Source organism: Bombina bombina, chromosome 8 (assembly GCF_027579735.1).
Source record: "Bombina bombina isolate aBomBom1 chromosome 8, aBomBom1.pri, whole genome shotgun sequence".
Classification (NCBI taxonomy): domain Eukaryota; kingdom Metazoa; phylum Chordata; class Amphibia; order Anura; family Bombinatoridae; genus Bombina; species Bombina bombina.
The window spans coordinates 201,668,588-201,693,122 of NC_069506.1; the positions used below are offsets into that span (position 1 = coordinate 201,668,588).

Genomic DNA, 24,535 nt, shown 5'->3' on the forward strand with positions numbered 1-24,535 from the left:
AACAAGTTCCAAAAAAGTTGGGACAGGGGCCATTTAGGACTAATAGAGGTGTGACAAGTTGAAATAAGAAGGTGATGTGAAACAGGTGAGGCAATCGTGTAATCATAGTATATAAGGAGCCTCCAAAAAAGGCCTAGTCCTTCAAGGGCAAGGATGGGTCAAGGCTCGCCAATCTGCCAACAAATGCTTCAGCGAATAATCCAACACTTAGAGAACAACATTCCCCAAAGACAAGTCGATAGGATTTTGGGCATTTCCCCTTCTACAGTGCACAATATAAAATTAAAAGATTTAAGGAATCCGGTCAAATCTCTGTGCGTAAAGGGCAAGGCCGAAAACCACTTTTGAATGCACATGATCTCCAATACCTCAGACGTCCATGTCTCAAAAACCGTCATGAGTCTGTAATGGATACCCTGACATGGGCTTGGGAATACTTTGGTAAACCTTTGTCAGTCAACACCATTCGCCGCTGCATCCACAGATACAAGTTAAGGCTTTACTATGCACAGCAGAAGCCATACATCAACACTGTCCAGAAGCGCCACCGACTCTGGGCTTGGTCTCATCTAAGATGGATAGTAGCAGGGTGGAATCGTGTTTTGTGGTCCGATAAGTCAACATTTCAAATAGTTTTTGGAAAAAACAGCCGTCATGTTCTCCAGGCCAAAGAGGAAAAGAACCATCCAATCTGTTATAAGTGTCAGATCCAAAAGCCAGCGTCTGTCATGGTATGGGGGTGTGTCAGTGCCCATGGCATAGGTAACTTGCGCATCTGTGAGGACACCATTAATGCAGAAAGATAGGTGTACATTTTGCAGCAACATATGCTGCCATCCAGTCGTTATTTTTTTCAGGGACGTTCCTGCATTTTTCAGCAGGACATTATGAAGCGCAAAATAAGGCAACAAAAGCCCCGTACATTTGCGCAGCTGAAGACGTGCATAATGGATAAATGGGGGGAAATTTCACTTGCTAAACTTAACTAACCGGTGTCTTCCGTGCCCAAACGCTTAATAAGTGTTATTAAAAGAAAAGGTGATGTTACACAGTGGTAGACAGTCAACTGTCAAATGTCTGTTTTTTTTGCATTTTCCACACTGCCCCATCTTTTTCAGAATTTGGGTTGTATATAAGTATATATATATAAGTATATATATATATATATATATATATATATAAATATATATATATATATATAGATATAAATATATATATATATATATATATATATATATATATAAATATATTTGCTGCCTATCGCTGCGCGACTTAACCCCTTCGCTGTGCTAGCTCTTGTGCTGTATCTCACGATATGAGAAGGAGGCTTCCATTGGTGTCTATGGAAGCACAATCTCATGAGCAGAATGCTTCCATGCAATGCAAATGCAAGGTCGCATTCACATTGCGCCTAAATTATAATACAGCACACAATTGCGTGCGCTGGTATTACTCAGTGGAGCGCAAATATCGCTTTAGCAAAAACGATATTAGCACTCCACTTGTTCTCTGGCCCCATGTCTTTCACAGAGGAGAATATCCTGTAGTATATCAGTCTGATCCTGCCAAAAAGACAGTCCAGAACCAAAATACCAGCCAAGACTACTCTGAACAAGAGTAAGAAACAAACCCCAGATGTAAGTTTCAGCCTCTTTGGGCCTTGCCAGTGATATACAGTTTCATCTCTCTAAAGCATGTAAGCAAGGGGTCCAGATCTGGTTTCCACTTCTTACTCTTAGGGAGACCCTGAGTGAAACTGACCTCTTGGACAAGTGTGTCTCTTTCGTGTATGTAAATGTATGTATGTATGTATGCATGTATGTATGTATGTATGTAAGGAGAAACCAGAAGTAAACTCCTACTGCTTTCCTTCGTTCAGATGAGACTTGTCTAGTATTTCAGGGCTGGACTGGCTTTTAGCAGGATCAGACTGATATACTACAGAATATATATGCTCTATCAAAGGCGTAGTGAGCTAAAAGAGACTGCACCCTGAGTGGCACTATCCTCAGACAAGCACAGAAGTTTTTTCGGCTTTTGTTCTGTGTCATTTGAGTGCGTCTCTCCATAACCAGAAGTTATATTCATTTTACATACAAACCATTATATATATATATATATATATATATATGTCTTTAGAATATGATATGTGGGAATTTATAGCTAACAGACTTCAAAAAAGGGGTTCCTGAAGTTCCTTGCATTAAACATTTGTTTCTCCAGGTGTCTTTCAATGCATACTACACATAAGAAAGCAGAATTCTAAACCAGGGTTCTTCAAACTTTTTTTCCTAAGACCTACAGTGGGTATTGAAAAGAATCACCCCCCCCCCTGAAAATAATCACATTTTGTTGCTTTGCAGCCTGAAATAAAGACAGTTTTTGTTTATCCAGTTGTAATTACTCAGTGCCACTTATAACATCCAAGTGAAAGATATAACACCAACATGTCAGGCAAAAATAAAGACAATTCAAAAACAGAATCACTGAGTTGGAAAAAGGATCACCCCCTCCTAAAATTACTTGTAAACTCAATCAGGTGTAGCTAATCACCTTCTAAACCACACACACAAAGCCATTTGACCTTTAACTGTGATCGGCTTTCCTGGAGCATCTCAGTCCCTGGTAGTGCAACTGAAGCAAACAATCAACTATGGGTGGCAAAGCACTGTCAAAAGATATCCGGGATAATGTTGTGGACAGGTACAAGTCAGGAGATGGATACAAGGAAATATTAAAGGCTTTATCAATGCCTAGAAGCACAGTGAAGTATATTATAAAGAAGTGGAAGGTATTTGGTACAACACAGAACCTCTCTGGATCAGGACGTCGCTCCAAACTGGATGAAAGAGCCAGGAGGAAACTGGTCATAGAGGCTACCAAGAGGGACACAGCAACTCTGAAGCAGTTGCAGGAATGTATGACAAAGAGTTGTCATTGTGTGCATGTGACAACAATATCACAAATTCTCCACAAATTAAGCTTGTATGGGAGGGTTGCAAGAAAAAAGTAACTCCTCAAGAAAGGCCACATGCAGTCACGACTGAGTTTTGCCATAACACACCTAGGAGATTCTGAGGTCACATGGAAAAAGGTGTAATGGTCAGATAAGACTAAAATTGAATTATTTGGTCTCTACACCAAACGATATGTCTGGAGGAAATCTAACACAGCTCACTATCCAAATAACACCATACCTACAGTAAAGCATGGAGGTGGTAATATCATGTTATGGGGGTGTTTCTCTGCAGCAGGCACTGGAGCACTTGTCAGGATAGAAGGAATAATGGATGGGGCAAAATACCGTCAAATTTTTGAGGAAAATCTGCTGCCCTCTGCAAAGAAGTTGTCAATGGGAAGAAGGTTTACCTTCCAACATGACAATTACCCAAAGCACATAGCAAAAATGAACACACAGTGGTTGAAGGAGAAAAAGGTGAATGTCCTTGCATGGCCTAGTCAGAGCCCAGACTTAAACCCCATTGAATATCTGTGGCTTGACTTGAAGACTGCAGTCCACAAACGGTCACCATCAAATGTAACGGAACTGGAGCAGTTATGCAAAGAAGAGTGGGCAAATATTACACAGTCTAGACGTGCAAAGTATGTAGATATAGATCTCAACAGACTAAAGACTGTAATTAAAGCAAAAGGTTAGTTAACAAAATACTGACATAAGGGGGTGATACTTTTTCCAACTCTGTGATTCTGTTTTTGAATTGTCTTTATTTTTGCCTGACATGTTGGTGTTATATCTTTCACTTGGATGTTATAAGTTGCACTGATTAATTACAACTGGATAAACTAAAACTGTGTAGGTCTTTATTTCAGACTACAAAGCAACAACATGTGATTATTTTCAAGTGGGGTGATTCTTTTCAATACCCATTCTACACACTTTCACGACCCTATTTCTTAAGCTTGGTCACAAAATTAGAATATACAAGATAGATGCAATTTTTTGCAAAGTCATTATAAAGGTGTGCATACTTTAATCCTGATTGTAGTCAAACTTGAAAGTGTTGTATAGGTAATAACAAACACACTCTAATACAACACACACCACCACACACTCTTGTACAAAACATACACACCACAAACTCAAACCACACATACCACAAACAAACACTCTCATACAACACACACCACAAACACACAAGTCGGAACTCAGTAATGGGCTCCGACCCATGGTTTGAAGAACCCTGTTCTAAACTATAGACAATTTGGCTTAACTGAGATTGCAAAAAAATAAATAAAATAAGGCAAGACAATCAGGTACACAAGATTGAAAAGGTATATAAACAAAAAACGAAGGAAAGTCAATACCATGCATATGTGTATTGGGAAAAAGAAAAGAAAAAACACCTAAACTTCCCCCACTGCACAAACTTTACAAGCAGCGACATACAGTTCATTATAAGCGATTACGTTCTGAGAGTCAGCATAACAAATAAAGGGCCAGGTTACAAGTGGATCGCTAAATATCGCTTTCGCAAAAGCGATATTAGCGCTCAATACCAGTGCATGCTAATGTGCGCTGGAATTTCAAGTTGAGCACAATGCAAACATAACCTCACGAACATTGCCTGGAAGCCTTGCGCTCATGAGAGGTTGCTTCCATAGACTCCAATGGGAGCCTCGATCTTGTGCCGCAAAGTGGGTAAGTAGCGCAGCGATGGGAAGCATTTTTAAATAATATATATGTATATAATTATATACATATATATATTTATGTGTATATGCACATATATATATATACGGAACACACAGTTCCCATAGACCGCAATGTAAAGTTTTTTTTCCTAATATCCCACAGCCACCAACTTTAGCTTCCAAAAACTGCCTGGTGTAGTTATTTTATTAAAAAATAAAAATGCTACCATTTATATTTCTTAATGAAATACACACCACTGTATTTTGGGGGCATTTGGGGCAAATGTATCAAATTAACCAAAGATCTGATCTCTGGTTAATTTTATAAGCGCTAATTGCTATCGCGAGCTGTATTAAGTGGATGGTAATAAATTAGCGCTCCACATGTAATCTAGCCCAAAATGGTCAAAGTATATATCATAACATAAATGTACAAACTTGAAAACACGATTTATAAATAAAACATTCTGTCCCAATGTGCATGATAATAAGGTTCTAGGATTTGAACCTGGAGGGATTACTGTAACCAAACTGAAAAGTATACTACCAAGTGCACATTTAAATCACGTCAGTGATGTCACATCCACAGGATCGGAAAAAGGCCTTTACCTCCCATAATTGGAGCAGTGAAATGCATCATCCATCCTAGTTGTTGCAATTAACTGAGCTTCAGTGTCCTGCTACATATTGGTGCAAGGTGATTAGAGCAGAAAATAAAGGTTTAGCCTGGAGATTATCAAGCGTTTGATTCAATGGATGTTGTGTACATAAACAATTAACATAATCCAAGCCATTAGTATTGTACAATTATAGAAGAATGTGAGATGGACATAGAAAAAAATATCAATGGCAGGTACACAGATACTGTTCCTATGTGGTTTTTGAGCTGGATCTGATGATCTAGTGGCACTTATACCGGGGGCTATTAAAGGACTACTATATACAAAATGTAAACTACATGATTTTGAACCTTCAGATCTGAAAAAAAATTTACAATGAAAACTGCAGCTTTTTTTTGTTAAATGAGTATATTGTTTTATGTTTATTCATTTCACTTATTTCCCTGACCCCCAGAACAAAAGAATCCTTGCTAACCAATCACAAACTAATATTCAGATATAGCACAAACTCTGTTTGCACATGTACAGTTGAGAGAGACTGGAGAAGCCTGCCCTTATCTCTTCCCTTAAATGGTTTAGCACTGATTCAATTTAGTTAGTTACTATTGTAAAGAATAATTCTCATGATTGTTTATGCAATACTGATAATCCCACTTTTACAAACATGTGACTGCTGAGAATCTGAGCGGGGAGGGTAAAAGAAAACAAAAGCTTACATAAAATTGCCTAAAAATATTAACCCAAACCTCCCTGGGAGAAAGTAAAACAACCATAATTGTATGATGCTTTTTAACAACAAAAGGCAGCAAAATAAATAATGTATATTATGCATATACTGTATATGCATATTGCAATAATGTTGCACTTGAAATGTCAAGTTTAATAGCTAAATGTAGCCAGCAAGCGCTACCCAGGGTGCTGAACCAAAAATGTGCCAGCTCCTAAGCATACATTCATGCCTTTTCAAATAAAGATACCAAGATAATGAAGAAAAATTAATAGGAGTAAATAAGAAAGTTGCCCAAAATTGCATGCTCTATCTGAATCATGTAAGAAAAAAACATTGGGTTTCATATCCCTTTAAGTAAGGTTGTGTAATTATATCACCCTAAACATACACCAAAGTATAAAGCAAACTTATCTATTCACAGAGTTAATTAATGATCCTCTTTTTTTTTAGAGATTTACCTGCTATGTTAGTAATCTCTATCAGATGTAGCAATCTTTAATTGCTTAAATAAAAATTACTAAGTATTAAGACAGTACATATCAGTGACTAATATTCCTATGTGCAGGGTGCCTGAAGATGATTATACAGTATTAAGTGGAAGGTAATAAACTAGAGTTTTGGTGAAAACATCAACTCATAATCCCCATACATACAAAACTCAACTATGTGCAAAGCTACTACAATTCAGGAGCTAAGTTTAACATTATCTAGATTTCCCCATCCATAACGCCCCCACTTAATTATAGTTCAGGCACACACAAACATAAAAAGGTGCAAAACAAAAAAACAACCCAACACGTGTTTCACATACACGCTTCTTCAGCGAAGAGAACAATGTAAATTTGAAAATAGATGTGAAATTAAAAAGTGTCTTAAAATAACTTGCTCTTTGGTATTAGATAAACATCAAAATGCAATAATAAGGATTATGTGTTCTGAAAAGAAACTAGCTTTTTTTTCTTTCGTCTTAGAGGTCCTGTGTGTCTCTCTATTCAAGGTTATTGATTTCTGTAAATATCCTGTATTGCGGTATGATAAATAAAGATATAAAAAAAAATAAAAAAAAATAACTTGCTCTAACTGAATCATGCAATTTTTATTTTGACTTTACTATCCCTTTAACATAGACTGTAAAGCTTTATTAAAAAGGGATATAGAAGTCAACAATATTTTCTTATACATTCAGAGTGCTGTATACTTAGAAGCACTATTTAAAGTAAATGTGCATCTCTCTTTGAAAAAAGAGACATCAAAACAGTGTGTAACTCCAGAACAAGGGGTCATGATCTCAAGCAGAAGAGTAGTATGTCCTGGAATAATTAGCAGAAGCACTTCATCACAGAAAAGGTGGTTGATTCATGGAATAAAATTCCAATAGAGGTGGTAAAGACAAACACTGTGGTGGACTTGAAGAATGCCTGGGACAAGCATACGTTTATTCTACAAATTAGATTAGTTTTAGGAAATTTTGGGAAGACTTGTTGAACTCATGGTTCTTATCTGCAGTCAAACCTATCTTTCTATGTGTGCGAGGATTAGTAAGTGCAGGAAACACACAGGATGTTCTCTGCTGTCACTCAGTGACACCTACTGCAGCCTCTCTCTACATGTTGCTTGTATAACACCTCTACAACACAGTGCTAAATATATGTGCATGGTCCTGAGCTTTCTTGGGAATGCTCTTATGGCAAGGAGCCAAGTTGCTACCAGGAGACAAACAAAAAGAAGGTAAATGTTAAGTAAATTGGCAAAAAAAAAAAAGTTTTTTTTAATTTTATGTTCTGAAATTTGAAAGTTAAAATTTGACTTATGTCCATTTAAGTGGGAGTGCTCAGTATTAAGAACACAGAGGATCGCTGCAACAAGAGTTTTACAAATTCATTTTTTTGTTGGGGGGGGGGGGAGCACAATGAAAATTAATAATAAAAAAAAAAAGAACAACTGGTGATTGCGACTTGTGAGTTTGTAAATAAATGTTTTATAATGGAATAAGACAGATGGCAACATATTTTAAATTTTTTACATATGCCAAATATTGAATTATGGGATTAAAAATGTTCATAGATACATACAGACCGTCTTGAGAATGGAGAATATCAAACCTAACACATTGCTGCATATTGTAGAATTAATTTATACATCACCTGCTTGGAGGAAGACATTGTATTTCATGATATGAGTTTAATGCATAGCAGTAGCAAATTGTTATAATGTGCTCATCTGAATAATTAGAGCACTTTATGCCATCAAACATTTACATTATTCTAAAGTATGAGATAGGATCTCAGATCTCAAATCACATACGGCTCAGCAGTTCATTTACAGCAATTTTAGCAAGCTATTATAATGTATGTCATAATTATGCTTTTTTCTCTAACCTTATATACATTCCCCAGAGGATTATAATAATTATACAGTTAATTCCCCCATTACATTGCTTCTCTATTGCATCAGCCAGTGTCTCTTTAAAGTGGAATACAACTCTTGCTCTGTGTAACAGCCAAAAATGCACAAAAAACAAATATGGGCTTCTTCTGCTTTAAAGGGACAGTTTACTCAAAAAATGTCTCCCCTTTAATTTGTTCCCAATGATCCACTTTACCTGCTGGAGTGTATTAAATTGTTTACAAGTAGCTCCTTTACCCTTATATTGGCATTTGAAATTGTTAATTTAGCATGTGGTATCCCCACCTATTCTGAAAGTTTGTGGCCGCGCGTACCAGCTATAGATAAGCTTTGTAAACACAGCCAGCAGAAGAAATTACACTCCCAGTGTGATAAAGCAGAGATAAGGTAATAAAATGTTGATTTTCCATTGTTCTCTCAAAGTATTGGTGATTGTTTTAAGGACAGATATAAGATAAAGAAGCAGGTATATGTGCACAATGTGATACAGTAATGAGATATGATTATACCTACAAGCTCAACCTATTTTATTAGGCTGTGGCTTCAAAACACAAAATCAGAGCTTTATTATACAGAAATAAACCTTAAAAAGCTAATTTTCATACATTTTTTACTCTGCAATTGGTAAAAAAAGCAATTGTAAACACATTAAGGGAAAAACTATTTTACAGTATACTGTCCCTTTAAGATCACTGTGGTGGACAACACAACAAATTGGGGGGGGCTGCGTGTTTCTTTGCTTCTCAGCACACCCTTCATTCCAAACATATATGCACTGTATGAATGATACTGGCTGACTATCCAAATCTAGACAGGCAAGGTTCCACATATATACTGCAACATGTTCTCCAAGCAACGTTTTGCCAGCTAGGTGTTATCATGAAGTAGCCATGTGGGGGCGGATCAATATTATAAAATGTTATGTTATTTATAAATGTTACTTGCAGGGATATGACAAAAAAGTTTTCTTTCATGAAACAGACAGAGCATGCAATTTTAAACAGCTTTCCAATTTACTTATATTATCAAATGTGTTTTTGTTTGTTTTTTGTTTTCTTGGTATCTTTTGTTGAAATGGATACACAGGTAAGCTCAGGAGCTGCTGATTGGTGGATGCACATATATGACTCGTTATTAGCTCACCCATGTGCATTGCTGCTTCTTCAACAAAGGATATCAAGAGAAAAAGTAAATTAGAGAATAGAAGTAAATTGGAAAGTTGCTTAAAATTATATACTCTATCTGAATCATGAAAGAAAGATTTTGTCTCTTTAAAAAGGGATAGTCTACACCTTAGTCATCTTAAAGTCTTACCTTAGATTAAGCTGCAAATAGTCTCCTGCACCTTTTCTGTATCATGCAGCAGGAATGGTAAAAAAGTTATTTTAAAATGAATATTGTTTCTGGCCAGTTTGAAATGGCTGCCACGCTCCACCCACCGATGACATCACGATCTGGGCTGCATCTATGCACTCTGCTGAATAGTATTGACAGTCTGTTGTATCCAACCAGTGAACCTTTTGTGATTGGAAGTAATATGCAGCCCAGATCATGATGCCATCAGTGGGTGGAGCTTGGCAGCCATTTCAAACTGGCCTGAAACAATATTCATTTCAAAATAACTCTTTTACCGTTCCTGCTGCATGATATAGAAAGGGGTCCAGGGGGCTATTTGCAGCTTAATCTAAGGTAAGACTTTAAGATGACCAAGGTGCAGATGCAGACTGTCCCTTTAAGATATCCAAAGAATACATTAATTGCATAATTTAAAAAAAAATGATCATAATTTCTGTAACAAACAATAGCTAATTTTATCTTAAAGGGACAAAAACACAAACATTTTCTTTCATGATTTAGGTAGAACATACAATTTTAAACAACTTTCCAGTTTACTTCTATTATCAAATTTGCTTATTTCTCTTGGTATAATTTGTTGAAGGACTGGGCTGCAGGGCAGTATTCCAACATGATAACGACCCCAAACACACCTCTAATATGACCACTGCCTTGCTAAAGAAGCTGAGGGTAAAGGTGATGGACTGGCCAAGCATGTCTCCAGACCTAAACCCTATTTAGCATCTGTGGGGCATCCTCAAATGGAAGGCGGGGAAGCGCAAGGTCTCTAACATCCACCTGCTCCATGATGTCATCATGGAGGAGTGGAAGAGGACTCCAGTGGCAACCTTTGAAGCTCTGGTGAACTCCATGCCCAAGAGGGTTAAGGCAGTGCTGAAAAATAATGGTGGCCACACAAAATATTGACACTTTTGGCCCACTTTGGACATTTCCACTTAGGGGTGTACTCACTTTTGTTGCCAACGGTTTAGACATTAAAGGCTGTGTGTTGAGATATTTTGAGGGGACAGCAAATTTACACTGTTATACAGGCTGTACACTCACTACTTTACATTAGCAAAGTGTCATTCCTTCAGTGTTGTCAGTGTTGTCACATGAAAAGATATAATAATATATTTACTAAAATGTGAGGGTGTACTCACTTTTGTGAGATACTGCATATTGTATTCTCAGGCTAATCTTTGCTCTGAATATATCACTGTATCAATCATTTATTTAGTGTTTAATGTCCCTTTAAAAGTGCTGACTTGCATACCTTACTGTATAAAAAAAAAAAAAAAAGCATTTTCTGATAATGTTAGTAATGAGGGTCATGCAATGACCTCTGAGTTCTCCTTCCCCAGAGAATTCACAAATAAAATTGCTGAAATTTAAAAGGACACACCTCTCACTTTTGTGTAAAAATTGTACTGGTCCCAGGCTCCCTAGAGAGGCCAAAAAAAACAAACAAATTCTGTAACCTGCAAATGTTGCAAAACAAAATATCTTGTTAGAGGTGTCTAATGTGTCATTAACCCCTTAATGACCGGACCATTTTTCAATTTTCTTACCCTTAATGACAATGGCTATTTTTACATTTCTGCAGTGTTTGTGTTTAGCTGTAATTTTCCTCTTACTCATTTACTGTACCCATACATATTATATACCGTTTTTCTCGCCATTAAATGGACTTTCTAAGGATACCATTATTTTCATCATATCTTATAATTTCCTATAAAAAAAAATATAAAATATGAGGAAAAAATTGAAAAAAACACACTTTTTCTAACTTTGACCCCCAAAATCTGTTACACATCTACAATCACCAAAAAACACCTATGCTAAATAGTTTCTAAATTTTGTCCTGAGTTTAGAAATACCCAATGTTCACATGTTCTTTACTTTTTTTGCAAGTTATAGGGCCATAAATACAAGTAGCACTTTGCTATTTCCAAACAACTTTTTTTCAAAATTAGCGCTAGTTACATTGGAACCCTGATATCTGTCAGGAATACCTGAATATCCCTTGACATGTATATATTTTTTTTTAGAAGACAACCCAAAGTATTGATCTAGGCCCATTTTGGTATATTTCATGCCACCATTTCACCGCCAAATGTCATCAAATAAAAAAAAAGTTCACTTTTTCACAAATTTTGTCACAAACTTTAGGTTTCCCACTGAAATTATTTACAAACAGCTTCTGCAATTAAGGCACAAATGGTTGTAAATGCTTCTTTGGGATCCCCTTTGTTCAGAAATAGCAGACTTATATGGCTTTGTGGTTGCTTTTTGGTAAGTAGAAGGCCGCTAAATGCTGCTGCGCACCACACGTAAATTATGCCCAGCAGTTAAGGGGTTAAATTAGGTAGCTTGTAGGGAGCTTGCAGGGTTAATTTTAGCTTTAGGGTAGAGATCAGCCTCCCACCTGACACATCCCACCCCCTGATCCCTCCCAAACAGTTCTCTTCCCTCCCCCACCCCATAATTGTCCCCGCCATCTTAAGTACTGGCAGAAAGTCTGCCAGTACTAAATAAAAGGAGTTTTTATTTTTTTTAATAAAAAAAAATAAAATGTTTTAGCTGTGATGGACTCCTGCCTTAGCCCCAACCTCCATGATCCCCCCCCCCCCAGCAATCTAACCCTCTCCCCTACCTAATTGCCGCCATCTTGGGTACTGGCAGCTGTCTGCCAGTACCCAATTTGCCCCCCAAAAAAGTGTTTTTAATTATTTTTTATTACTAATTTATTTTTTTCTGTAGTGTAGCAGCCCCCCACAATACCCCAACCCCCTCCCCCTCCCAGATCCTCATATATATATATTTCCCCCCCTCTTCCCACTCATTGGTGTCAGTGTGGGTAGGTGATCGCGGGCGTGCGCGCGCACCCGCGCACGCGCACGCGCATGCGCGCCCCCGCACGCTCCCGGCACCCGGCGTGCACATTGCACTAACAGGAGCCGGATGCCGGGTAGCGATGGGCCGCCCACCCGCCTCCCAGTTGCGCTCCCACCCACCAACGAACCGGCCGCATCGCTACCGGTGCAGAGAGGGCCACAGAGTGGCTCTCTCTGCATCGGATGCTTTCTAAGGGTATTGCAGGATGCCTCAATATCGAGGCATCACTGCAATACCCTGAGAGCTGCTGGAAGCGTTTGCGATCGCTTCCAGCACTCTCTTAGACAAGTGACGTACCAGGTACGTCCATTGTCACTAACTGCAAGTTTTTGCAGGACGTACCTGGTACGTCACTTGTCATTAAGGGGTTAAAGGGACACTAAACCCAAATTTTTTCTTTCATGATTCAGATAGCGCATGCAATTTTAAGCAACTTTCTAATTTACTCCTATTATCAATTTGTCTTCGTTCTCTTGCTATCTTTATTTAAAAAGCAGGAATGCATAGGAGCCGGTCCATTTTTGGTTGAGAACCTGGGTTATGCTTACTTATTGGTGGGTAAATGTAATCCTCCAATCAGTAAGAGCTATCCATGGTGCTTAATCTAAAATGGGCTGCTGCTAAGATTTACATTCCTGCTTTTAAAATAAAGATAGCAAGAGAATGAGGAAAAATTGATAATAGGAGTAAATTAGAAAGTTCCTTAAAATGTCATGCTCTATCTGAATCATGAAAGAAAAAAATTGGATCAGTGTCCCTTTAAGGTATAAGGAAGCTACTTTCCATCGGAAATAACGGGGACACAAGGGAACTTAGCATCTTAAAAGGGACCTTTCTACACTAGATTTTTCTTTGCATAAATGTTTTGTAGATGATCCATTTATATATCCCACCTCAGAATATTTTTGTAACAATGTATAGTTTTGCTTATTTTTTAATAACATTGTGCTGAATTTCAGACTCCTAACCAAGCCCCCAAAGTATCATATGTATACTCTTGTTTACAGACTCCTGCTGGCTCCTGTTTGTGTTATCTCTCTTTTCATATGCAGGGAAGGAGGGAGTGTCTAATCTTCTTGATTTCCCATTCCCTTTCACTGGGTGTCCCAGTCTAACCTCATCAACAGTGCTAACTGTGAGCTTCTAAGTAAATTTTTAAAAGGTTTTATACTGGATTTTTATATCAGTATCTGTGCATATTCTTCTCTATATTCGCGTCTATTACATATAATTATATGAAAATTTGTGTATGCTGTCCCTTTAACTTCATGCATCTGTCAATACTAAATACTGTTAATACTAAAAATGCCTTAGTTTTAAGTTCATACAAAATAAAAACCTTGATTAGGAGACGGCCCCTCCCTTTCTTTTCCTATACCCTCCAGCTCATATTTCCTTTCCTTTCCCTTAATTCCACAATTTCTTTATTTCATCCTCTTTCCCTTAACAGCACTTATCATTTCATTAGATTGACAAGTTATATAATGTGCGGATGTACAGCTCTAGAATAAGCTTGTAATACTGATTTAATCTCAAAAGTACCAAGATGTCCATTTTCTCTAAAAATGGTCATGTAGTTTTTTTACTATGTCAATTTTTAACTTTATTTGTACTTTTATAAGTTCAATAAAAATTAAAAATAAAAAGTTGTTAAAAGACTTTAAACAAATAATTAAAAAAAGTCTCTCTCTCATATATATATATATATATATATATATATATATATATATATATATATATATATATATATATATTTATATATTTTTGCATAAAAAGGTTAACTTAAATCTGTTTGACTTTGGAACTAACAAAGTGCACAACTGGATTCTTGTATAGTAGTTCACTGGCTATTAAGGAAAACTTACATGACTTGAATAGTGACAAACCAAACATGCAGAAAATAAAAAAAAAGTCAGTATATGCCATCTTTTAGATGGAACAAATAAAAAAAACTAAAAAAAAATGGGGATATAAATCTGAAAGGAACATTAAAGTGAAGGTAAACTTTGATAAATGAAAGTCCGTTTTTTTTTTTAAATACTATTAAAAACAGGGGCACTTCATTCATCAAAGTTTACAAAGCAGCCGTTTTGATTAAAAACTTACGTTTGTTTTTATCACAGCCAGAGCAGCTTTCCCCACCCGGAGATCCTCTCTTCACACGTCAATGACTAATCCAGCTTCCTCCAATCACTGCATGGCCTCAGGCAATGACTACCCTGTGGGGAAAGCCGTGATTGGAGGAAGCTGGATTAGTCATTGATGATGTGTGAAGAGGAGATCTCCGGGTGGGGGAGAAGCTGCTCTGGCTGTGCAAAGAGAGGTAAGTTTTTAATCAAAACGGCTGCTATGAAAACTTTGATGAATGAAAGTGCCCCTGTTTTTAACAGTATTTTTTAAAAACGGGCTTTCATTCACTTTAAAGTGTGTCTGTCTGCCAGTACCCATTTTAGTGAAAAATATGTTTTTTTATAAAAAAAAATGTCCCTTTTCTGTAGTGTAGCTTCCCCCCCCCAAGACCAACCCCCCACCCCTTCCAGATCCCTTAGATGCTTTTAAAAAAAAAAGTTTATTTCATTTTTTTTACACTTTACTTGTAACTTTTTTTCTGTAGTGTAGCGGTTCCCACCCGCTCCCGCCCGCCACCCCCCGTGCGCGGCCCCGAAGGCTCCGCCCCTGATCCCGCCCCCCTCCACCTTACAGAGCTCACCGATGGCAGCCCACCCGCCTCCCAAGTCGGCTCCCACCCACCAACGATACCGGCCATCGATGTCCGGTGCAGAGAGGGCCACAGAGTGGCTCTCTCTGCATTGGATGGCCAGAAAGTGTTATTGCAGGATGCCTCGATATCGAGGCATCACTGCAATAACCGGAAAGCAGCTGGAAGCGAGCAGGATCGCTTCCAGCTGCTTTCCAGACTGAGGACGTGCAGGGTACGTCCTTGGTCGTTAACTGACATCCTTTAGAGGACATACCCTGCACGTCCTCGGTCGTTAAGGGGTTAAATAACTTGCTATCTTACACGTGAACACACCAGCGTGTATGGTGTATGTATATAAGCAAATCATTTCAGTACACCATTTAGAGAACTAAGATCTCATATTCTATCATCAATATAAAGTCTTCCTCTCTATCTTGTTAAACATAACCTTTGTTTGTTGTATTATTTAGACCTACTTTAGAGTAAGATGATTACAAATGTTTAGAAACTTTAACCATAAACACTATATACAGGGCTGGCAAAACAACACTGTAGCAACAGAATTATATAATGGGTAAAATGTTCTACAGGAAGAGATACATATATCAAAAGCAGACTGCATACAACACACCAACCACCAATCAAGAGATTTTAATTCCCTTCTTGCTTGCAAGAGCTAAAAAAAAATGTCAACCACAAGGAACACAATTTGTGCATGCGCTAAAGCCGGTTACAAGGAAGATAGAACAATTACAGGGATCACAAGAAGATCATGATGTCAATGATGATGAAAAACAGGCGGAGCCACACAGACATTTTTAAACGGCAGCGGCGCCAAAAGTGATTTAACTTTAAAACTGAATATATGTAAAAACTGGGCTACATTTGTAAAAAACGATCTATGGAAACTTTATAGATGTAACTTAAAGGGACAGTCTAGTCCAAAAAAAACTTTCATGATTCAGATAGAGCATGTAATTTTAAACAATTTTCCAATTTACTTTTATCACCAATTTTGCTTTGTTCTCTTGGTATTCTTAATTGAAAGCTTAACCTAGGAGGTTCATATGCTATTTTCTTAGACCTTGAAGGCCGCCTCTTTTCAGAATGCATTTTAACAGTTTTTTACCACTAGAGGGTGTTAGTTCATGTGTTTCATACAGATAACACTGTGCTCATGCACGTGAAGTTACCTGGAAGCCAGCACCGATCGGCTAAAATGCAAGTCTGTCAAAAGAACTGAAATAAAGGGGCAGTTTGCAGAGGCTTAGATACAAGATAATCACAGAGGTAAACAGTGTATTGTTATAACTGTGTTGGTTATACAAAACTGGGGAATGGGTAATAAAGGGATTATCTAGCTTTTAAAACAATAAAAATTCTGGTGTAGACTGTCCCTTTAAACCTATTTTTGGTTTGACAGTCCCTTTAAGGGGTTAATGTATAAAATATCTAGAAAGTCTAATGCTCATCGTCATAATGACAAAATAATGCTTCAAGGTTACCCTGCTCCAATCAGTAACCTTTTTACCTTCTGTTTAGCCATGTTAATATTTTATAATGTTGTTTTTCATTTTATAATCTGATGAATGTTAGTGTCCATAAATAATAGATTGTATTAAATGCCAGCTGCCTTCTTGTAAAGAACAATGCATCTTTACTTACTCCTTTTTTTCCTGAACCCAAAGAAAGGAGAATCATGTTAAAGCAATTTAAAGAGCAACAATAAAATACGCAGCTGTGTTATAGTAGTATTTTGCTACTGTATTTTTGCTTACATAGAACTAGGTGTTAAAAAAGGGACATTGCACTAGAATATCTGAAAGACAAACATTTGTACATGTTAAATATATGTATTTTTACTTGAATACAATGTTAAAGGGATACCAACCCCAATTTTTTTCTTTCGTGATTCAGATAGAGCATGCAATTTTAAGCAACTTTCTAATTTACTCCTATTATCAATTTTTCTTAGTTATCTTGCTATCTGTATTTTAAAAGCAGGAATGTAAAGCTTAGGAGACGGCCCATTTTAGGTTCAGAACCCTGGATAGCGTTTGCTTATTTGTGGCTACATTTGGCTAACCAATAGGCAATAACAGAGGAATGCCACTTGGATAAAACTTCGTATTTTATTTGATACAATTAAAAACTTGATGCTAACGTGCAGTAACAAGTGTAATAAAATAGCTGTTCATGTCACAAACAGGCCAGACTGATGCGTTTCGGCTGATATGCCTTATTCATAGATTCAATGATCTAATATCACCTGTGGAGCTGTATATGCCCCCTCACAATCTTATTGGTTGCCTGAATAGGTGTGTGAACTCTCCTCCCCTTTGCTCGTCTACCATTGGTTGTAGCTCTCACACTACCTTCTTATCCTCCTCTATACACAGTTAATGGTGCAGTATCTGTATCAATATGGATACATGTTCTGTCTAATTGGATTGCAGTAATAACTTGTGTAAACTGTCATTTTAAGGTTTCAGAATAATCCCTACATTACGCCAGAAAATCGGCAGACTCCTTACACAGCAATCTACAATCAACGTCACACAACCTCTTATTAGACTAATACTTTTCTTCACATACTGATATATATGCTGGTTATAAACTGCAGTAATATAGTCTGGTCACAGTATCTTGTAGTCCCTATTTACAGACGGGACATTGTCAATTGGCAACATTTAGTTTCTGTTACGCAGTCTCGATCTAATTACACAATCATTCTTAGAGCTACTTCCTGGACCAGTTATTATATATATAGAATTAATCCCTGTTCTGATTTCTTGCCTATAACTGTTTACCATTAAGTTCATCCTTCTATGCTCAATTAATAATCGATCAAATGCTGTATTAACTGGCTGCCCCTTTCTTATCAGTGACTATATCTAGTTTATAATTTATTACCGTCAGTGGGTTCTCCTACCGCTATACCCAGACCTTTATGCATGTCACTATACCATTGTATAATTCTAACTTAGTGTACCCCAGTATCAGGATAAATAATCTGATTTGATATATTTAAATCCCTATGTTTGGATGAATTAATCTATCATTCATTGTTGGTCACTATAATCAAGTTAAAGGGACAGTCAAGTCCAAAAAAAAAAAAACTTTCATTTTTCAAATAGGGCATGTAATTTTAAACAACTTTCCAATTTACTTTTATCAACAATTTTGCTTTGTTCTCTTGGTATTCTAGTTCAAAGCAAACCTAGGGAGGCACATATGATAATTTCTAAGCCCTTGAAGGCCGCCTCTATTTTATTTACTTTTCACAGCAGGGGAGAGCAAGCTCATGTAGGCCATATAGATAGCATTGTGATCACGCTCATGGCTAGTGGCAGACACTGCACTAATTGGCTAAAATGCAAGTCAATAGATAACTAAAAGTCATGTGATTAGGGGCGGTCAGAAGATGCTTAGATACAAGTTAGTCACAGAAATAAAAAGTGTATTAATATAACAGTGTTGGTTTTGCAAAACTGGGGAATGGGTAATAAAGGGATTATCTATCTTTTTAAACAACAAAAATTCTGGTGTTGACTGTCCCTTTAAAGGACCAGTAAACACAGTAGATTTGCATAATCAACAAATGCAAGATAACAAGACAATACAATAGCATGTACTCTGAATTTCAAATGAGTAGTAGATTTTTTTATAACAAATTTCAAAGTTATGCATATTTCCACTCCCCCTGTACCATGTAATAGCAATCAGCCAATCACAAATGCATATACATATAGTCTGTGAATTCTTGCACCTGCTCAGTAGGAACTGGTGACTCAAAAAGTGTAAATATAAAAGACTGGGCACATTTTTTTTATGGAAGTAAATTGGAAAGTTGTTTAAAATTACATGTTGTATCTGAATCATGAAAATGTAATTTAACCTGAGTGTCCCTTTAAGATTTATCAATGAGTATATTGTTTGGCCTACTTGCAAATGCAACATATTATATCATTATGTGTTTAAAGAACACTAATATGTTTACATTAATCTTAACCAATAGGCAAGAATAACCCAGGTTCTGAACCAAAAATGGTCCAGCTCCTAAGCTTTACATTCCTGTTTTTTTAAAATAAAGATAGTAAGAGAATGAAAAAAAAAATAATAGGGAGTAAACTAGAAAGTTGCTTAAAATTGCATGCTCTATCTGAATCAGTGATTTGGGGTCTAGTATCCCTTTAAAGGGATATGAAAGCGCTTTAGTAAAAAAAAAAAAATATGCTAAATCAAAGTACACAGAGCACATAAAAAGCAATCAAACTCATGGGTTTCCTTAATAAATGAGCACTTAGAAATCCTCAGTGTAGCCACTGCCTGCTACGGGAGCTTCCATTATAAACCTTAAAGGGACACTGAACCTACATTTTTTCCTTCATGATTCAGATAGAGCAGGCAATTTTAAGCAACTTTCTAATTTACTCCTTTTATCTTATTTTTCTTCATTTTCTTGCTATCTTTATTAAAAAAGCAAGAATGTAAGTTTAGAAGCCAGTCCATATTTGGTTCACAACATGGGTTGTCCTTGCTGATTGGACAGCACCAATAAACAAGTGCGGTCCAGGGTCCTGAATCAAAAATTGTCTGGCTCCTTAGCTTAAAAATATATACAAAAAATGAACCCAGCATCAGTCTGTATAGAGGTGCACGTACCAAGGTCCTGCCATTGACCTCAAGATAACGTCAAATTCACAAAAGGAACAGCACCATCCAATAGGTATAGTAAAATTCTTCTTTATTGGGACATAACCAAAAAACACAGCAACACGACGTTTCGGTCAGATGACCTTAATCATGTGATATAAAAACAAGACCTTAAGCCATTCCTTTTATACCCCACCTAGGGGGGAGGTGATTGTTACCTTTTCAGGTGTATTTTAACCATTTCATTATAAAGTAAATATATTCAGCTCCATCTATTGGCTATAGAAGGTCATTACCAATATTACAAATAGCTTGGAATTTCACAGAAACAACAAAGAATTTAAACATCTTAGCAAAATTGTCTGTACATAAGAGTTATATATGAATAAATGCACCTGCATAGATATATACATCTACTGTTTAATCTCATGTTGTTATTTAAAGAATGGCCCATAAGAGAAATGAGATAGATACTTTACGGTATTAAATTATAATGTAATATTCCAATCCATCTCCTTATTCATTCCAAAGGGTATAAGTGATTGCAGAGTATAGATCCAAAAAGTCTCTCTACATTTTAACAATTTTTGTCTATCACCCCCTCTTCTAGGTCTCTTTACCTGTTCAATAATTTGAAATCTCAACTGAGAAATAGTGTGACCTGCAATTAGAAAATGGTTGGAAACAGGCGCTTCTTTGTTGCCACAACGTATATTTGATTTGTGTTCATTTATTCTATCCCTTACTCTCCTAGTAGACTCTCCAATGTAAATTTTGGAGCAAGGACATTTAATCAGATAAATAATATAGTCAGAATTACAAGTAAAGAAGCCTGGTATTTTGTATTTCCTTCCATTTAATGGATGGACAAAGGTATCCCCTTTTATGATGTTATTGCAATTGCAACAACTTAAACAAGCAGAGTTCAAAGTGCACAATTATATGAGCCTGTGATTCGTTGATGGCTGTCACATGATACAGGGGGCAGGGAAATGGATGCCATTTTGAAATGTTAGAAAGCAGGACAAAAAAAAAATGTACTGCACAGTCCTGTTGACAATAAAACTCTGGATTTAATCAGGACACAAACACAACTTTGTTTGATTTTTGTTTTTTTTTAAATACAAAATTGGCCATAATGTTCCTTTAAACTATGCAAAGTAGTAAAATGCGTAGTTAGATCCAACACTAGAGAGTTAATGCACTTCCACTCCAGAGATGGTGGCTGGCAACATATGCCACCCATGATTGGCTCACTGGCTATGTCCATATTTGGAACCGCAGTGCATTGCCACTACAGAGCAGTCTTTATTCCCTTTGCAGAGATTAAACACACATTTCTATGTAAATAATACTGCAATTTGGTTTGCATTTCTATATCTTTTTGAAAAGGTTTGTCTGTCTAAAAGTTGTACCAATGAATATCGATTCAGCTTGTTTTCTGAGAATGTTAATAATTGTTGTTGCCCAATGGATTTTTCTTCACCCACGCTAGTTTTATAACAACCAATTAATGTGAGGAATCCTACAAAGAGCTAGCAGGCAAAAAAGTACATTAATCAAAGCAGGCAGCCCTATCATAACCAACAGTTTTGCTGTAGGAAGACCACGAGCAATGACACCAATTACCTAAGATCTAAGCGTAGCTCTACTGTTATATTCTGATGCCACAAAAATAATAAAAAATTATTGTGTTACTGAACCTAAAAGTGGAAACTTTTGCAGATTAGTATAGGAGGGAAAAATACATTCAAAGCAGAATTTATATAATCAATATACAGAATGCAAAGACATTCCAACAATTAGCAGGTGTCTCTGGTCTACTTTTAACAGAAAATGTAAATATCAATGTTGACTATGTAACATTGTTGCAACAATAATTTTGCCCAAGAAACATTATTACACTTTCGGGTTAGGGATAGACTAGGAGCTTTGCCAGAGGGTTGTACTTAGGGTTGCCACCTTAGCCATGTTTTCCTGGACATTTATGAGTTACACCTGCTGCAGGGTGTGCAGAGGGGAACATGAATAGTGCTGTCCCGGGTCACTATTGTGTGCCATCCAGGGGTGCAATTTATGTTCCCCTCTGCACACCCTGCAGTATGTGTAACTCATAAGTGTCCAGGAAAACAAGGCCGAGGTGGGAACCCTAGTTGCAACCCAATCAAAGGGTTAATCAAGTTACTCATATTAAAGACATTGCTACGCAATAATGTTCCCCCTGAAATCACTATAGTAAAAGTACATTCACTATAGTAATTGTGCAACAATGGAGATGATCATTACAGCCCAGCAACATCTACGCTTTAAAAATTATGTACGAGAACCATTGCACTCTCCCATAGCAGTCTAGAGGGTACAAAGCATTTGCTTATAACTTCCACCTAAGCCAGGGGTATATTTTGTTTTTGTGATGCCCTAGGTACTGGAAAATGTTATGCCCTCCAAACCGCCACATAACCAAAACAATTTTGACTCATATTAACATTATCTTTCTCACAGTTGAAAGGCTGTGGACAAATGGAGGGGTCATGCACCTCACTAGAAAAGCGGGATCATTGATCTGTAATAAAAATTAAAAAGGCATAGAAAGGTAAAAAAAAAAAATATTACAGATTCAGCAGCATATGTACATATGCTATGTGGTACTAGAGGATCAGAGTGCTGGAGGTGGTGTGTGTTGTGTCAGTGTATCATACAAGCCTTTGCTGGCTCTTTGAGAAGGTGCAGTGTATGAATGCTGATGCACAGGGGAACTCATAGCATATGTGTATATTCCACTGAAGAACAGTTAGAACTTTTACTAGAAGCATTTTTCTAATGAAAGTACGTTTAAAAAAAATTCTATTTAAAATTTAAATCAAGATTTCAATTTGACCTTCTATCCCTTTCATAAGTTAAAGATTTGGACAACATAGGAGAAGAAAAGTATCAAGCCGTGTATTCACCGCCCACCCAAATCCTGCTAATTTAGATAGTCAGTCTAAATACACCCCTGCTCCAAGTGCTAACCTGAAAACCCATCTAGAAGCCTAAAGAAATAAGAGTTTTAAATTTACAGCTATTGTTATTATTTATCATAATCATCATTACTTATTTATAAAGAGCAAACATATTGCACAGCACTACATCATAATTACATAATGTTTAAAACACCACTTCTTTACAGTATAGTATTTCCCAGCAACCAAACCCCTGTGTAAATGCGTTAGTATTGACATTTAAAATACCTGTCTGAAAAACAACGTGATGCTTATAATTTATGCAAACCTTATAGGAAGAAATGTTTTAGATATGTAGTATATACAGGGAGTGCAGAATTATTAGGCAAGTTGTATTTTTGAGGATTAATTTTATTATTGAACAACAACCATGTTCTCAATGAACCCAAAAAACTCATTAATATCAAAGCTGAATAGTTTTGGAAGTAGTTTTTAGTTTGTTTTTAGTTATAGCTATTTTAGGGGGATATCTGTGTGTGCAGGTGACTATTACTGTGCATAATTATTAGGCAACTTAAGAAAAACAAATATATACCCATTTCAATTATTTATTTTTACCAGTGAAACCAATATAACATCTCAACATTCACAAATATACATTTCTGACATTCAAAAACAAAACAAAAACAAATCAGTGACCAATATAGCCACCTTTCTTTGCAAGGACACTCAAAAGCCTGCCATCCATGGATTCTGTCAGTGTTTTGATCTGTTCACCATCAACATTGCATGCAGCAGCAACCACAGCCTCCCAGACACTGTTCAGATAGGTGTACTGTTTTCCCTCCTTGTAAATCTCACATTTGATGATGGACCACAGGTTCTCAATGGGGTTCAGATCAGGTGAACAAGGAGGCCATGTCATTAGATTTTCTTCTTTTATACCCTTTCTTGCCAGCCACGCTGTGGAGTACTTGGACGCGTGTGATGGAGTATTGTCCTGCATGAAAATCATGTTTTTCTTGAAGGATGCAGACTTCTTCCTGTACCACTGCTTGAAGAAGGTGTCTTCCAGAAACTGGCAGTAGGACTGGGAGTTGAGCTTGACTCCATCCTCAACCCGAAAAGGCCCCACAAGCTCATCTTTGATGATACCAGCCCAAACCAGTACTCCACCTCCACCTTGCTGGCGTCTGAGTCGGACTGGAGCTCTCTGCCCTTTACCAATCCAGCCACGGGCCCATCCATCTGGCCCATCAAGACTCACTCTCATTTCATCAGTCCATAAAACCTTAGAAAAATCAGTCTTGAGATATTTCTTGGCCCAGTCTTGACGTTTCAGCTTGTGTGTCTTGTTCAGTGGTGGTCGTCTTTCAGCCTTTCTTACCTTGGCCATGTCTCTGAGTATTGCACACCTTGTGCTTTTGGGCACTCCAGTGATGTTGCAGCTCTGAAATATGGCCAAACTGGTGGCAAGTGGCATCTTGGCAGCTGCACGCTTGACTTTTCTCAGTTCATGGGCAGTTATTTTGCGCCTTGGTTTTTCCACACGCTTCTTGCGACCCTGTTGACTATTTTGAATGAAACGCTTGAT

At 37.1% G+C, this 24,535-nt stretch overlaps 1 protein-coding gene across 1 annotated transcript in view; it reads right to left on the reverse strand.

Moving 5' to 3' along the window:
- The window catches only part of RIC8A (RIC8 guanine nucleotide exchange factor A), a 172,838-nt gene that overhangs the window by 128,160 nt on the left and 20,143 nt on the right, over nucleotides 1-24,535 (reverse strand). The window lies entirely within an intron of this gene.